At 28.2% G+C, this 18,313-nt stretch overlaps 1 long non-coding RNA gene across 1 annotated transcript; it reads left to right on the top strand.

Annotated features, from left to right (window-relative positions):
* Positions 1-13,958: 13,958 nt before the first annotated feature.
* LOC149055084 (uncharacterized) lies at positions 13,959-15,778 on the top strand. The gene is made up of 3 exons (XR_016192065.1): positions 13,959-14,083; positions 14,551-14,582; positions 15,104-15,778. It is a non-coding gene; the product is annotated as an uncharacterized LOC149055084 (long non-coding RNA).
* The last annotated feature ends 2,535 nt before the right edge of the window (positions 15,779-18,313 follow it).

The following is an 18,313-nucleotide window of genomic DNA, read 5'->3' as shown; positions in this document are numbered from 1 at the left end:
AAATATACAATGACAATTTTATTAGATGTATAGAATAATACATAATATTACAGTTTATTGCAAACTAAAAGGCGATAATATTACATAAAAACTATACATGGTGTATGGTGAAGTAATCATAAGAAATAGTTGCGAGTCAAAATTTTATGTAGAGGTGTATAATGTCTTAGTTAAAATTTTGGACTTTGGTACCACTAGTTTGGAGTCTCTAGCTTTTTTTTACGGCCGCCCAAATTCACGATACGCTCTGAGGTTATGGGTTAGTATATTTTTTTGGACAGGGGGAACAGACAAATAATGGAATTGAAGATTTATAAAAATTATTAATTTCAGTAATAAATATATTTTCAAAGCATAAATAATCAACTTGAGCGTCAATCTTGGGGGGAGGGGGGGGGGGGTCGGATTTGGTTGGAGCCGCATATTGTGATAATATAATGTTAACAGGTTAAAAAGATCTAACGAATAACATTATATTATGATTATTGTTTTTATATCATTAATTGTTCTAACTAATAGCTAATATTTAATTTTTTAAATTTATAATATTTATCTCTAGAATAATAATATGATCATATTATAATTTTTTAAATTATTTATAATTTTAATTTTTGGTATCCAGACCAGACGTATTTTGATGTAGCATATAATTTACTAATAAATCATAATACCTATTACTACCATACGTTATACTTGAAAAATAATAACTTGACAGTGGTGTAGCTAAATTGCCTATCTAATACTCCGTTTACTACTACTAATAATAATATTATCATATTACACTGAGGATATCTGGCAAACCTGTGATATTTGCTACGTATGCACCGCACAATTCACAAATATAGAAGAATGATATCATCGGAATTCATAAACAGAATTCAATCAAATATATACTTCACAATCTTATATGAGATATCAGAAAAAATTATGTTGCGAAAGGATAAGTTTTCAATATCCGGAACAAAAAAAAGGTAAAATATGCATAGAATTTACCAGTAAAGACTGCCAGATAATTAGTCATTCCAGTATAATTCGTGATGATGTCACATAACTTTTATGCTCATTTAAAATTAATATTATATGGAAAAACAGTCCATTTTGAAATAGTTAAACTGAATTTTAAATTTTCGCCAGTGATAGAGAATGTCTAAATATCCAAGTTCTAAAAGAAATTTTTTTTAAATTAATTTTTTTAATAAATATATATCACGACGTTAATAAAACTATAAAAGATTATTTAATTAATACTGACACTTAAGCTGAATCTGATTTAGGTGTACAAAATATTATGACTGTCAGTCGTGGGATAAGAATTTTTATTTTTAAATATCAACACGAAAAACCATTAAGAACACTTAATTAACTATTATACGGCTAAAAACTGTTTTTAAAACTTTTTTGTAATATTTTTGATGTTTATAAATTATAATAAGTAACTAATGGTATCATTATTTTAAAAGTAAAAGGTGATTTTACAATAAATTATACCACCCATAATGTATAAATAATTACAGCTTGTGACATAGTGTTGAATTAAAAAAAAATATTCATTATTTTATTATAAATCTATTTACTTCGATTAATATCATGTTAAATAAAAAATTCATAAAGTGGTTGTGGTTATCAATAAAACTTTAAATTAGTTCGAAGCCTAAAAACTGGAATTTATAATGAGTTATCCACTGGAGACTTTGAATTTTCCTAATATACTCGTACAGTATAGAACAAAAGAAAGGTAGGTATTTCGAAAATGTTGAAAAGAACTCCTCGGTCCATATGTAAATTAGTTGATGCCAAAATATCTTTATTAATTAATATATTATGCTGTTTAATATGAACACTTGAATCGATGAATTAATGTAATATTAAATAGTATAATACAATCAATACAATACAATCGAGTCGCAATAACTCAAAAAACTTGACAACTCGAATTTTTTATCCTCCGAGAACTTATCTAAATTAAGTTATTCGGGTTAGATGTCTCGAAACAAATTTGTATTCCCCCTCTATTTGAGTTATCATGACTTAAATATTATATATAGGTATACCTGTTTGTGTATGAATGTGTATACATATATTTAAATTGAACTAGGATAAATTTCCTTAAGGGTGATTTTATTTATAATGATTCAAGTGACATAGACATAGGAAATTGGATGTAGTTGGTATTTTGGATGATGAAAAGTAGAGAACCTCAATACTTTTCAAAACAATTTAAAAAGAGGTAGATTCCACGCAACAATTCCTTAAAAAAATCAATGTTGTTTTTTGACATCGAGAATGTTAAAACTGATATGTTACTTTTAATTTTGACTAAATATTTATTATCACATTTTCTAGACATGATAACTTTTTTTTTTAAATCATCAAAATCAGAAATTATTTAAAACTATTTTGATTAGAAACATTTTATAATTTTGAATATTAATTATACTAAAGGTTTGAAAATGCAATGAAACGGCTGGCATAAGAAGCACAAACTTGAATCAAATTAAGGCGTCAAGCGATGTATGTATTTATGAAGTTAAAATGTTGACAAAAGTGAATTTCATACACTAATGATCCTCAAACGATTATTGTTGTATTAATTGTTATAATCCATTAAATACTAATGATAAAAACATGAAAAGTTCCACCTTTTCTCAAATTGTTATTGTAAATATATATAACCCAAACTAGTTTTATCTAGGTATTTGAAATAGGAAAATAATTACCGTTTCCGATTAGAAGCGTCGGTCGTATGAAATTATTTATCAATGAATTCAAATTCAAGACGGCCATTACAGCCAGTGACTTGTCACTAAAACCAACTGCACAGCATGGCCACCCGAATTCGTTTCTATGCTAAGAGATAATAATATTAATAATAATAAATGATAATAATATAAACAATAATATATAATAATACCTATATAATTAAAATAAAATAATAATATCACCTGATTTAGAATAATAATAATAAAAAAAAGTAAATACATGCGTTTTACACATCTGTACGATTGTACTAACATTTATGTTATACAGAGTAATTCAAAAAGTAACAGTTTATAATTACACCAGTTGTAGTGACTTACCCGGTTAAGGGACCTGAATTAAGGTTCTGGCTACATTCCTACTTTTTATATGATGTTTTTGACGTTCTTATAATGACCATTTTATCTTAGTATTAGTATTCTAAGTATAGTAAAATATTTTGTATCAAAGAGCAAACCAATAACAGTTTCAAAAACATAAGAGATTTTAAAATGTATCAAGTGTAAACAATTATAGCCTCAACATTTTGTGAATAAGATATAATATTAATGTATACTATTTTGTAAAGAGTAATTTGTTTTGTTGAAATGTTGTAGTTATTAATGCTATCGGTTATTATAAACTTTTTTTTTATGGTTATAATGTCATTATAAACGATTTTTATAACTTATTGAATCATTGCATCACCTGAGTGTCATATTAATAAGTTAATAAGTAATTATACAATAGTTATATTATTTATTTATACTTTAATTAAAAAAATATAATTCAACTTATACAATGTTTTTAGGAAAGTTATAAAAGCGCCTTATATTATGACACAGCTCTAATGAAAAATTAACTATTGAATGTCTATAAATAAAATGTTAACAACTTATGAAAAAAAAAACATGCACACCTAATACCTATGAAAAATACCTAAGAACCTTTCTATTTTTGATTGATGTATTGTAAAATATATCTGTGTAATATAATTATTATGCACCTTAAATATTAAAATGCAATAATTGTATTATAAAACAGGCCGGTATTTATTTAAATTTATCAAAACATCATAGAGTTACTATTAATAATAAATTACCTTTATCATACGAATATCTAAATAATATTTAAAAATAATATATATTTATGTATATTATACCTATACGTTTAACTATAATATTATATTTTATACGTTTTTTTGCAGCTCAGATTAATATTATAATATGTATGCTGACAATTTTTTCTTAAATTTTAACTTAAACATTGAACATAAACTGCTTCCATAAAAGTATGAAGACAACATAAATTCAATGCGAATAGTTAAGTGGTCAACGTTTAATACCTACCTATATTTATGATGGGAACCTACTTTGTAGATACCTACTATTAATAATGTTATACATAAAAACAAACGCTCTGTACAATTATGTTATTATGTATATAAACAACTCTCATTAGACGTTTCAAGGTTTATTCGCGATTTAGTAATAAAATTGGGTGTTTTTTTTTTTAAATAAACCATATTTTTTTTTTTAAACCGTGAACAACAAATGATACGGTACCTGTCGTGATAGTTTTTTATACGTCTTATGCATTGAGTGGATGATACTTCTTATGGAACTTCTTAAATAACAGATAACTTTATAAAATTAAATTAATTTTAGTTTTTCGCCAGCACACACATGCGTGCGAATAGCAAAATAGGTTTACATAAGACAATATAAGCTACCGCTTATGAGTGTTGTTAGAAATTTATTTCAGTTAAGACCTTGAAAAAGTTGGTACCAACTCCTCATAAACTCAACTAGTGGATTATTACTACACTATATTCCTTTTGACTTGGTGTTACCGCAAAAATGATAATAAACTTATTTCATAGTTCATCGACCCGTGTAGATTAAATATAAATATCTTTAACAGCACATTTGTTTTAAATGTCAAACTATCATAAGCTATAGAATCACGAACATTTTATAGATTATTTTTTTTTTAAACATGGTAAATTAAAATGACGTTTCATTAAATTAAAATACAATATTAATCCTGAAATAGTAAAATGTAATAAAACTATAAAACTATACTTTTATTAAAACTATTTACTTACTACTACTTACTAGTTACTACTTACTACAAATAAGTATGATGTTTAATATTATTTATCAATTATTTACATAACATTGTACCAATTATGTCGTCTTATTAATATCTTATTTGGAATTTAATTCCTAACCAACAACAATCTTTATAAATATCTTAAAATCCAAAATATTAACCAAATTATCAAATTATATTACACCCGCAGATTCCATAATAAACTTCAACAACACAAATCCACTTATCTCCAAATTATCAATAACGAACCCACTCCCTAGTAACCCGTGCTGTATACTTAAAAGGCAATGGTGTAGAGATCTTATTCTTCAGTAAGCGAACTGAATAAGTGACGAATGTTGCTATCAGGTAACAACTTTCAAAATTTCAATATTATCATTGTTATTACTGTCACTATATAGGACCACCACTGGGTATCCTCCATAATCACACGATTCATGTTATTTACTTTTATTTGTCACTTATCAAACCTACTCATTGTACAAATAATATGTGTAGATTATAGATTTATTTCAATAATGAAAAATAAAAAAATCCGTGAATAAAGATTATTATTAGTTAATCTGTATATTTTATATGTTTCAGATTTTAGATTTTAGATGTATGCGATACCTACACATCAATACTGTTTTGTGATGGTTTTAAAATGTATGTATGCTAGTAATGATTAAAATAATCAACTGAAATGCTTACAACTAACATTAAATGCTTGGATTACCTATAAAAAAAAATAATATCCATATAGTATAAAATGTATGACATAATGCATTATTCTTTTTGGACAATAATTAAAAACGATATATATGCACATTTACCTACTGATGGTGTATTATTACATTATATAAAATTAATTTACGAACGATTATATTCAAACAAGTTCTGCAAGAACACGTCGAATCAAACGTTTTCAATATTCTCTGAAATCAGTTATATATATATATAATATGTATATTGTATATACTATGATTAAATGGCATTTCTTTTATGTGTATAGTAATCATATGTATATAAGAATAATATAATAATACATTGGCAATCTGGTCTGAATCAGTGGTTGTGAATTTGATCTCGTTACCCTCTGCACATAAAGAAAAACTGAATTTGACAAAAAAAAAAATAATAATAACTATACATTGGAAAAAGAGGGTAGATCCGGTGGTTGTATACTATGAAATTTGAAAGGGGAGAAATCGTACAGAAAAACAATTATTAATAAATCATTATTTTCTTGGAAATGTCGGTAGGTAAAATGTCGGCGACAGGAAAAGGGAAGTTAAGGACGTGGATAGGGTGGCAATAAAACATATAAAAAGATACCAGAAATCACGAAGTGGTTTTTGAAATCACAAATCATGCGCTGACATTTCGGAGATAACATTTGACTTTTATGGAATGTAAATAATTTTTCGATTTTGGTTCTGTCAATTTTCAGCATTTCGAGCTCTGCACGAGAAGAAGGGAAAAAATAAATGGCAATAAATACAAAATAAGTACCTTTATACTAAGTTATATTCTTAATTTTATTTTATTTTCGTGCAATGGTTTCATTTAATTTACAAACGCGCGTAATGGGATGATATTTATATTTTTGTTTGTAAAAATTTAAAGTTAACAATTATGTTATAAATACATAATATAATAGTGAACATTTTAATATAAACTACATTACAATGCGAATGGGTAGGTTTTATATAATTAGTACTTGGGTGATACAATTATTATAACTTAAAATTTATTGCCCCTTCTATGTATATTATTTCATTATGTCGTACTAACTATTTCGTACCTTAGTCTTTACATTTGTTTTAATTACCAAACAAAACGTCTAACTATTATGTGACCTAATAACAATATATTTTTATTAAAGATGTTTAAGTAAACAATATAATATTATTAGTTATTACTAGGGAACGGATTTAAATGCTCTAAAAAACAAGAAAAATGTCTTAAAAAAATACGATTTAATGCCTTAAAAAATGCACTAAAAAAATGCCATAAAAAACTTTAAAATAGGTTTATATTCAATAAAAACAAAATTGTATTTAAAACTTATAAAAAACACATTATTATGAAGATCTAATAAAACATATTTAAATACAATACAATCTTAATTAATTAACTTAAGACAAATAGTTTATCGTATTTTATCTCTTATCTCTACCTTAATGTGGGTAATAATCTGTTGTAACTTGTATGTATATATTTTGTGTCTACACGTGTCAACAATAATTTCTGAATTTCGTAACATAATACATATTTAGGTATTATAATTTTTTTTATAATGAATGTGGAAAAAATGTTGAAAAAATGACTTAAAAACCACAAAATGCACTAGAAATTTCAAAAAATGCTCTAAAAATGCACTAAAGTCTTAAAAATGTAAAATAAAAGTTACATTTTTTAATTATTTGATGTATGAAATGAACTTTTTGCTTGGAAACCAATGTTTTCGGACATTCAGAAAAATATGCAATTTGCATTCAAATCCGTTCCCCAGTTATTACTTATTACGCATGAAATTACGATGAGATGTATATTAAGGTAATTTTATTTTTACTTATTTATCTCTAAAACGAACCAGTATCTTGGTAAAGTATAAATAATATTTTAATTTGATTATTTTGCAAATTTCAACGTTTCATAACTATAATAATGTTATACTGGTTCTATATTTTTGAAATATTTTATTTAGTTACCGAGGAGTACAACATTAGCTTTGATTATTTGCACATGATATACAGTTAAATTATTAAACTATTAAATACATAAACACATAGTTAGTACAATTAATAGGCAGTTTTACCAGAAAATGTATTGTCTACATCAGTGTTTCTCAACCTGAGGGTCGCCAACTTATTATTTAGGGTCACAATCGAATGATTTATATCAATGCGAAAATTAAAAGCACAAATAATAAAAAAATAAAATGAATAAAATATTATTATATTACATACCTATTACGAGTATAGATTATTTGTATTAAAATGGAAAACACGCTATTATAATTTGTAAAGCGATATTACTTTATGACATCTATCAAAGAATCTATAATAAAAGTCGAATATAGACTATCAAGTACCAACCTAAGATGAGACCACTGCCGCAGTGCAAATATTATATTATTATAGCAGCAACAAAAATATAGGTCAATATTGGATAAAGGTTCAAAATGAATAATATCCTAGTTTGGCTGAAGAAGCATTAAAATTACTTATTCCATTTTCCACTATATTAATGTGAAAATAGATTTTCCACATTAAAAATAAGAAAAAATAAAACTAGAAACCGTCTGGAAATTTTATTGGCTATGAAAATTAGTTTGACGAAGTCAATTAAATCAAGAATTGACGAAATAATATAACAGCAACAACTAAACCATTAAAAACCTTAATTTAAAAATATATTTATATAATGAAATGAAATATTAAGCGTACGTTTTTTAAATTTTAAATAAATATAATATAATACCTATGTATCTTTTGTATTTCTTGTAAACAGTTACTTGTAGTATTGATTATTAATAATAATCTTAGCGAGTATGTAAAAAATATATATGTAAGTGTCGTTAAGAAATTTAAATTTAAAAAGGGGGTCGCCACACTAAAAAGGTTGAGAAACACTGGTTTACATCTCACTAACGTATTGCATATAGAAAACTGTACGTTTAGATCAATCCATTTGAAGCTGTTATTTTAAATATTACAGTGAACCAACCCATTATCCAATTTAATAATATTCATCTAATAAGGACCCCATAGGTTAGGTTTTGATATTTTAACAGTTTTAAAGCGAATTAAAAGTTTTTTTTAAGTTGAACATCGGCTTGCATCTCATCCCAATCCTTTAATTAAAGTTCTATCAGAAAATACTATTTTGGGAAATCCTCCAAGGCGTTTAAAACGCAACTGGTGTAGAGATATGTTAACTTAATATTTTATGTATAAAAGAAAAACAAATAAATAAATTCAAATACATATATATAAATTAATGTATAATCTCAATATTTAAGTGGCATCACTGGGTGGCTGCTTTTATCAAGCCTTTTCATGTATTATATTATTACCTCAGCTAATACTCTTATTGTACCCATGAGGTACAGCTTGTGTATATATTAATAAAGAATAAAAACAAAAAACAAAATTGAAAATAATTTGAAAAATTGAAAATGTTAATGAAATACTTGTTTTAAATTTAAAATACCAAAATCTAATATTATACACAAAATACTCCCACTCCGATATGTTAAAAACGATAGAGTAAAATCTCAATGTACGTACAAAAATTGATATTTTGTGCTAATTATTGCAATAATTGGGTATTCTTGAGCTATCTGCACCCGAGTAGATAACGAAATAATTTGTACATTTTGAACTACTAACCAGTATTTACAAATTGATTTCATAGCACATATCTGCATCACATATCAGTGTGATGCAAATCGCATTTTCAGTTTATTTTATTATTTTTTTTTAATTAATCAATTAATATCAGATTTCAGAGTTTTAATTCTTACTGTGAATAATATAAATAGTATTATTATGTAATAGCTACCTAATATTATTCGTAAGCATGTTTGGTTTTATAATATTATACTAAAAACCAGATTTCGGTGGCTCATAAACGTCTATATAGCAACTACATAAAAATATTTCACCACTTGAATTGTTTTGGATTAGAACAAATATATCTTTTAATTTTTTTTGATCAGTTATGACATTAATACGATTTACGAGTAGCAAATATCATTTGACTCAAGGCACCTATAACGGTGGGTGTATTTTACATTATATAGTTTAACTCAGCTGTTCCCAACCCTTTTAACCGGTGTTGTCCTTTTATTTGTAAAAATGTTGTTATGTGCTCTTCTGTGAATATCATGAGGAACGTGATGAAAATAAACACTAGTTTTAATTCATAACTGATTTATATAATTTTATTGAACATTTTATTAACAAATTATAATTTTTTAGTTGAAAGTAAAAAGAAAAAATTCTGCTTTAATAGTGAAAAACTAATCATTAATGAGATATTTGAGGCTGCTTATTTTTGGAAAGTTTGGCAATATTTTTATCTGTTTTTATCTATTATTGAATTATTCGACACATATTAGAAACACTATATTTAATATTAGATGTATAGATAGTATGCTAAGTAATTTTGTACGTAAAACAATTTTTTGTCTTTTCAACTATAATTAATTTTTAATTTTTAGTTGCTAGTTTATAATTTAATTATTTTTTTCATTCTCAGATGAGCCTTAGTGCTCCTTAAATGAGCTGGTAGCGCTCTTAGGACATTGTGGTGCACAGGTTGGGAATCGCTGGCTTAACTCATTCCATTCATATAACGCTTTAGACGCTTATTACAATGATAATATTATAATAGTGATATTCAAATCAACAGCGTTTTGACAAGTTAATATGATTACCTTTGCCGACATCGTTTAATATGATGAATATTATTATAAATTATAATAATACCTACTGAATTCTATTTTCAGTTCATACGACACCACTGTAACGCGTGTACAACATGTTGCCGCACAGGTCCATATTATTTTAATAATATATTCATAGACCATTAATCGTGAAAATACGAGTTCCAAGTCTTTAATACATATATTGATGTATTATAATATAATATCGTTGAAATCAAACTACGACCATAGTGTGTATTTTTTGATCAAAAATTACCGATCCCGACTCGTCGAAATTCCAATTTCAACTATTATAATATTATTATTGATTATTAATAATTTTTTATGATACTATATTCTAATTAAATCTTTCACTTACTTACGTCATAACGGTCACAGTATTGCCACAGGCTATTAAATTATACACTGCATTGAAAACTGCAGATCAACCCGTAAAGCCTTTTCCGTCCAAATCAGTCGTCTGATGAGAAAGTAGTTTCGTTTTCCAACGTGAGTAGCCCGTCGAGGCGTCGAAAGGCACTTGTTTTTGGCGCGTGTAAAAGAGGTTTTGATATATCCGTTTGAGATAGTTTCACATCGTCGACGGCTCAGCAAGGATTTGTGAAGACGAAAAAAATAAAATAAAATTCATCGTCGAGTCTTCTAACAATCGTGGTCATACCTATAATGCACGTGTGTGGGCACATTTTGACCAAGACATATCATACTTATCATATACAATATTATCACGAATCATTTGAAGTTACTTAATTCAGCTGTTTTCACGAGTTTACCCGTTGTGAGATGGACGACACGTCTACAGGCACGGTTAGATCTGGTGTCGTGGTATGATATTATAAAATATTGAAACGTTATTTCGCATAAAAATTATCAAATATTCTAATCGCACATGTCATATGACTATATGATGTTATATTGTTCAATAATAATATCATGCAAATGTCGAAAAATTGTGACGACTCAATAATAATATTATAATCGCGCGCGTGAGTACCAGACAGACTATATATACCTTGTGTATAGCAGCATTATATATAATATGTATATTGTATTATGTATGCTACCACAATAAACTTATAACATACAATATAATAAGAGCGTGTCGTGTGCTGCGTAAACGTGTTTGTTTAAATTTTTGTTACATTATTATTAGGCATGTGTGTTGTATACAGTATACAACAACAATACGTGTCTGGTAGACGGGAATTAATTTTTCAGACGTTTCTACTTCATTTGTCACGATGACGGGCACAGAGACGGGCGAGTGCGCGCGCGTGTAATCCAATACAGCGCCACTACAACTTTTTTTTTTATATAAATTCAAATTATCGTTTAAAAAATGAGAGAAAAACCCATCACCAGAGTCCGTTCAGAAAAATTGCCGTCGGAAAGCGGTCGATTAATCACCGACAATCGAGTCTTACGGTGTATATAATAATAATAATATAATACAATATGTTCATGTATATACAATAATAATAATAATATTTATAGTCAGTATTTTATTATAACTACACGATGACGCCCGTCATATTTCCGTGTTCGCACCAATCATAACGTTTTAATTCGGACGTCTCGGACACACGTTACGTCATGGTAGCAACAATATTATTGTACGTCGCATTATATTACACTATCTCGTACCGGTACCGGCCCTCATAATACCGGTTACTATTAGTTATTACTACATTATCCGACTTGTCATTTGATTAGGATTTTAAAGTAAATCACATTTTCTTCCAAGAGATCCGGCGCATCTGACATACCTACGCTCAGAGGTTTTTCAAGACATACAAATAACGAAACTTATATTTTGCTTTTTTTTCGGCAGTTTTTTTGTACGGGAGCGACATTTTAGGACATTCGTAGGTTGATTTTCATAAGTTTTCATTGGAAAACAATGAATGACTATATCATCATATTATCGCGATTAAAGAATGAAACGTGACCGCATGATCAGCTGCAGGAGGCCATAGGTTAGGACTGTAGATACTTTGTTTGTACCGCGCGTAGTCGTATATTAAAATTATTATTTCAGACTAAAAATGAAAATTGGAAATTAAAAAATCCGAAGACACGTATTATTCATAACAATTCTCATTTTTTCATTTGTTAGGTCGTTAATAAATTATTTTAAGTGTATTTTATGGAGTTTGTAGGTCATAAATACATTTTTAATGTTGAGCCATTAAAATCCAAACCCTAGCCATAATTTGACATCACGGTTTGGTACGATCCTACACAAATATACGTATAATATCGTATATTATTATACGCAAACTCCGTGGTACTATAAAATTATAATAATATCACAATGTACCCGTGCAGGTTCGACAGGAATCACGGACGAAGAGTTCACGAACAAGAAGTAGATTTTCTTAAATCATATTCTGAAAATAAATTATTAATATAATATTGTAACCTAGGTACTTGTCACGGTAAACATCTTCGTCATCGTGTTGATGTTATTGTTGTTTGCCTCTGTCACGTCTTTCGGAGTTACCGGAAAATCGTGTGACGAGTGGTTATATTTTTATTCAATTAAAAACATAAGCCGGCGAAGATTTTAAACGCTATTATTTTTATAATCCGTGCATAAGTAGGTACCTACACATCTCGGGATTAAAGTGCAACGAGACCTTTTTTTTTGTAAATTGTATTTGATACGTGCACTCTTCGGTTGATCTCTTTTTTTTGTAGTGCTTTAGTTTTATTTTCAGCAACCCTGATTCCGCTCCGCGGCGTCTAATGTATTGTATATATATTATATATATGTATTTATATATATACGTTTTTATGTACTTACGTATGTAACACAAGCGCGCGTTTTCCCCTTTTCGATATTCCCACGTGCACAATCGACACGTGGTGCACTGAGAAACGAGAGTCGTCCAATTACAATATGGACACACAGCTTTAACACAAACTTTTATTTAAAAAAAACAAACGAAGAAGAAGAAACAAAACGACAAAGTGCACAATCACATTTTGGATCTTTACGATATATGTAAATACAACTACTGAGACATATTAAAAATTATAAACCGTATCGATATAATTTTAATTTGAGAAATGCGAATTTATAGTTTACAGAATATACACCACTTAACCACGCGCATATTATGCATGTATATATACAAACCATTACAACTAATATTTTTTTTTTAATACGGGCAGATAGGTAGGTACCACTGTGCTAAACTGTATGTATAGGTTTCGAATGGGTCGCTGTAATTGATGTGTTGAATTTGAATTATATGATATACCAAAGTGCCAAACTGAATCCAATTTGCTACCTGCAGAAACCATTCTAAAAGTTGTAAATCGCAGCATTTCTATACTGCTATCTAGAAAGGCGAGATGACAGATATAAAAGCACCACATAAATAAATTCACCTATCGCTCAGAAACTAAAAGTTTACACAAATATATTACAATATACAAATTTATATACATAAATTCATCGGTTTCAAATTTTTTTCTATCAAACTTTACCTGTGTAATATTATGCATTTATTTAACTCAAAACTAGGTCACGTTTTCACACTTTCTTTTATTTACAGTCCATATGTTTTTCATTCAAACTTTTTGGTCGTACAATATGGTCTTTGCAGTTGTCTATACTTCTAAACATAAATAAGTGATTTTGAAATACCAGTTTTGTGTTGTAGTGCTTATATGGATCAACTATATCATAACGCCGTCGTTGTCTGTTCCGGGTTGTCTCTTATTTTATACCTGAAAGCAGCTATTTACAGAAAAACTACACTATTGTATAGACATGTACACTGTACTGTAAGTTAAATGAAAAATAATATATTTCGGTCATTTTAAAATCTGTTTTCATAAAGTTCTAATATTATTTAGTCTGTAAATTATGATAAGTTTATACCTTAACGATATTAGTCGAACCGTATACTTAAAACTAATAGGTACGGCTGGCTATCAGAGACTATTTTCGTTTAGTCAGATACCGACGCGAAAAGTTATGTGACACAGTCGTGTTTTGATTTAAAAGTGGCAAATTTAACGATGTCTGCATTCTCAGTGCCGTCACTTTTCGAGTACAAAAAAAAAGACGGTCTGTGAACGTCAAAAAAAGTAGAAACTGCGCGATCTAAGAGCACTTAAAGTTAAACGTCACCAAAAATGTGCGTTTCAAATTTGTCGTGAGATTATCACTTTGCAAACATATAATGAAATTCATTAGGTATAATAATACATGCCGATTTGCTAACTAAACTTTTTTTTTTAAATTTCAGTGCAAATACTTAACAAGAATTCTATGATATAGGTATGTATACAACGCTTATTTTTTTATTTAAATATTTTAAATTATTCAATTTAATTAATATCCAAATTATATTATTTATAATTATTATACCGAAAAATGTTATATCAAAAAACATCACATCATAAATAATTTTAACTAATTTGTCTTTAGGAGTTTGAGTTAAAATTTAAAGATGAAAAACAAATGATGAATAAGAGTCGGGCATTGGAATTTTGTAGATACAATCAATTTTAATTATTATTCAAGTATAAAACTTTAATAGTATGTAGTTATAATGAGAGGGATTGCATTTGTACATATCATTATTTTATATGTCAATCGGCAATAAAATCCATGGTATTTAAAAAAAGTATATGTCTAATGTCTATTATTATTAAAATATTATTAATCATTATTATGTATGATAATATACACTAAACAGTCGATCAGCTCGAATATCGATTATTAAAACTAATGTTTGGGTTTTTTCTCTTAATTATATAAACATTTCCACTCGACAATAATGGTTGTATATTTTTTAGAACTTATTGCACTTTCAATGAAATCGTGCACCCCGAGAGATCAAAAGGGATGTAATTACTCACTGAGAAGCGTAGCAGCCCTCATAAAGCTGGTTAAGAGAAGATTTTTCACTCGTTAAGCGACTACTAATTATAAAAACAGGAGACAAAAATCTACGAATTAATAAACAATTAAATTTGTTCTGTGCGCAAAAATTAATTATACCAGAGCGATGTGATTACTTTTGACTACATAACCGTTAATGTATATACGCACCAAACCGGACGCGTGTTATTAATATTTTATCAGTATATTTATTCATATAAGACGACGGAAAAATAAAAATACAATTATGAAATGAAATACTTTTCATTTTCGAGCTGTGCACAGTACACGTGTGAAATAGCTAAAAACGTCGTTATTTACAAACATAAATAAAAATTATTACAGACAGGCGTTTAACTTTATTCATCAGTAGGCAGTAATCATCGGTGTATTATTATTGTAGTAATATAAGACAGACATGTAAACGTTTGAAAAAAAAAAACCTTAACTACGTTATAATAATATTTGACGTGACATGTTTTATTTTCTGATGTACTTGAATCGAGATGTATTTATATTTTTTGGGACATGATGAGATGCGGTGGTTGGCCTTCAAGCATCGTCTGGAGTCAGATACCGTGGATGGATGACCACACGAGTTTTTGGTGACAAATCCTCAAATCACATGCACATGTTCTTCAATTTACCTTTCCTACAAAATGCTAATAACCATAGTTTTCAATTTTAAAATTAAATAACAATAAAACTTGTGTATAAGGTCGAAAACGATATTTCATAACGATTTACAAATAATATTAGATAATATTGAAGACTAACAGCTGACATATAGTACTCACGGTCTCCCAGCGATTCCCCCGAATCAAACAATTGAATAGAGATATAAAATTATGACTTGATTATAATAATCACCGTTTTTAAAGTCAACGAATATATGAATTTAATAATATTATGTTAGTTAACAAATTGAAATCCTATGAAAAAAAAACACATTCGTTGCATATGCGCATCTTCGTATCAATAATTCGAATATTACGATAGTTATTATGCAATTACTTCAAAGTAAAATAATATAAATTATAAAACCAACACACATATTATATTATACATTATTATATATTCATGCGAAAGACGACTAGCTATGAAGAATCGACTTAAGAATAATAATAATATATTATTATATTTTTCATGATTTACTTAACAATAGTTATTTCATTATCTATATAGTTTAAACACAATATTTTATTATGTCTATTTTAATACTACTACACATCGTTCATAGTTCACATAATTCGCATACCAATACACATGTTATGATTATTATAATATTAATAATACGATGTCAACCAAAGAGTTCGCGATTAGGTATATGTATAATAATCATAATCGAAATAGTATGTATAGGTACCATGTCAATTATGGTTTATGATTTCATAGGTGAAACTGTGCAGTACATAATAATATTCATATACCTACGTTTCAAGTTATATTCTTTGGCGCGGACGTATTGTGATATTTTATACCAGCTACTGTAGCCCATAAGTCATACTATTGTCAATAGTAAATAATTATCACAATAATATATTATTATACAATATACATATAGTATTCATTTATCGTCTCGTCGGACGTCGATACTAAGAGTATATTGATACGTCCAATTGATGCCACGTGTCACCGATATAACGCATCGCCGTCTCGAACGAGTAATAATGCCATCAAATTGTTATATATTTAATATCTACTATTATTCTGTATCATATATTATACAGAGTAATCCATCTAACGCGAGGCCCTCATTATTTTAGAAAACACTGATTATTATACGTAAACGATTTAAACGTAAATGCAAACTATTTACCCTTAAAATATGTTACGCAGTACACGATAGATGTAGACCCTCGTATTTTATTATGTTACTGATCTGAAATCTAAAATCGAATCCTTTGAAATGTGACGCAGGAATCGGAATCTGGACGTTTCCTGGACAAAAAAACACCATCCTTTTAGTACTTAATAACTATGTTATTGTAAATTAGTAGTGTATTAGTGTGAACGGATTAAAAATATTATCTAAATTGTATCAAAAGAATTTTTTTTTATTTATGCTATGAGTGTAATTCAGCCGAATCGGCTCAAAAATGGAATTTTGAGAGCTCAACAATACACGCGATATATTTAAGAATAACAATAAAACGGACGAACGAGAGGAAAAACGAAGAAAAGAAAAATATATATAAAAATCAAATGGACGACTCTCAAAGTGTGTGGACAAAAATCCAATACGCTCTTTGAAGGGCACTATATAATAATAATAATAATATACTCGTCGTCGATCGTTTGCTCTTTACCGGACGTGTCCTTTGTTTCCTTTTTTAACCCCGGTTTTTCCAATTTTTTTTTTTTTGTTGTCCGTGGAGTACGTGTCACCGTCAGCGGTCAAATGTTTAAAAAAAAAAACGCTACGGAGTGGGCGAGGACTTTAATTTTCCTCGTCAACGGATTTTCTCAATACCCTCACACGACCACATACGCGAATGCACTCCTGCCCACCCACCCACCTAAACGTAAAATGCACGTCCATCGTCGACGTCGAAGTCATCGTTCGTATAATATTATATAATAGTACGTATAGCGTTCTATATTATATTTGTATAGAGTCGGAGGTATAATAGTCGTATTTTTCGTTGAGTGTTTTTTTCTTTACTTAATCCACACACCATCGTATGTTGTATTCAACACAGAATCGTATTATTATTTTCATATTTAAACGTGGAGAGGACTTTCGCCGAGTGCATAACTCGATCACTTGTACGATAATATTATTATTATAAACAAGGTAGGTAGTGAAAAAATGAAAATTCTCTTCCTTCAATAAAAATAAAAAATACTGCTTAACCTAACCTATCCCAGGCACGATCACGAAACAGCAGCGCTCTGACTTCAGTCTTCGAAAAACATACCTATTGGTAACTAATCATTTGCTCACTTATTTCTAACCATATGCGATCACTTACTATAGGTGCAAATGAATTTTTCAGTGGTTTGTGAATGGTTTTCTCGAACCATGTACAAACCCTGAGATCATCTACCTTTATTTATTTGATTGCTTCGGGATTTTTCCGGTATGTCGATACGATGATTTATTTACCGGCTGCGACGTCTCG

This window comes from Diuraphis noxia, unplaced genomic scaffold (assembly GCF_037042655.1).
Source record: "Diuraphis noxia isolate RWA-SAM2 unplaced genomic scaffold, SU_Dnox_SAM2 contig0005, whole genome shotgun sequence".
Lineage (NCBI taxonomy): Eukaryota > Metazoa > Arthropoda > Insecta > Hemiptera > Aphididae > Diuraphis > Diuraphis noxia.
Note: the sequence above shows the minus strand (reverse complement) of the source record. Positions and strands in the feature narration are given on the sequence as shown.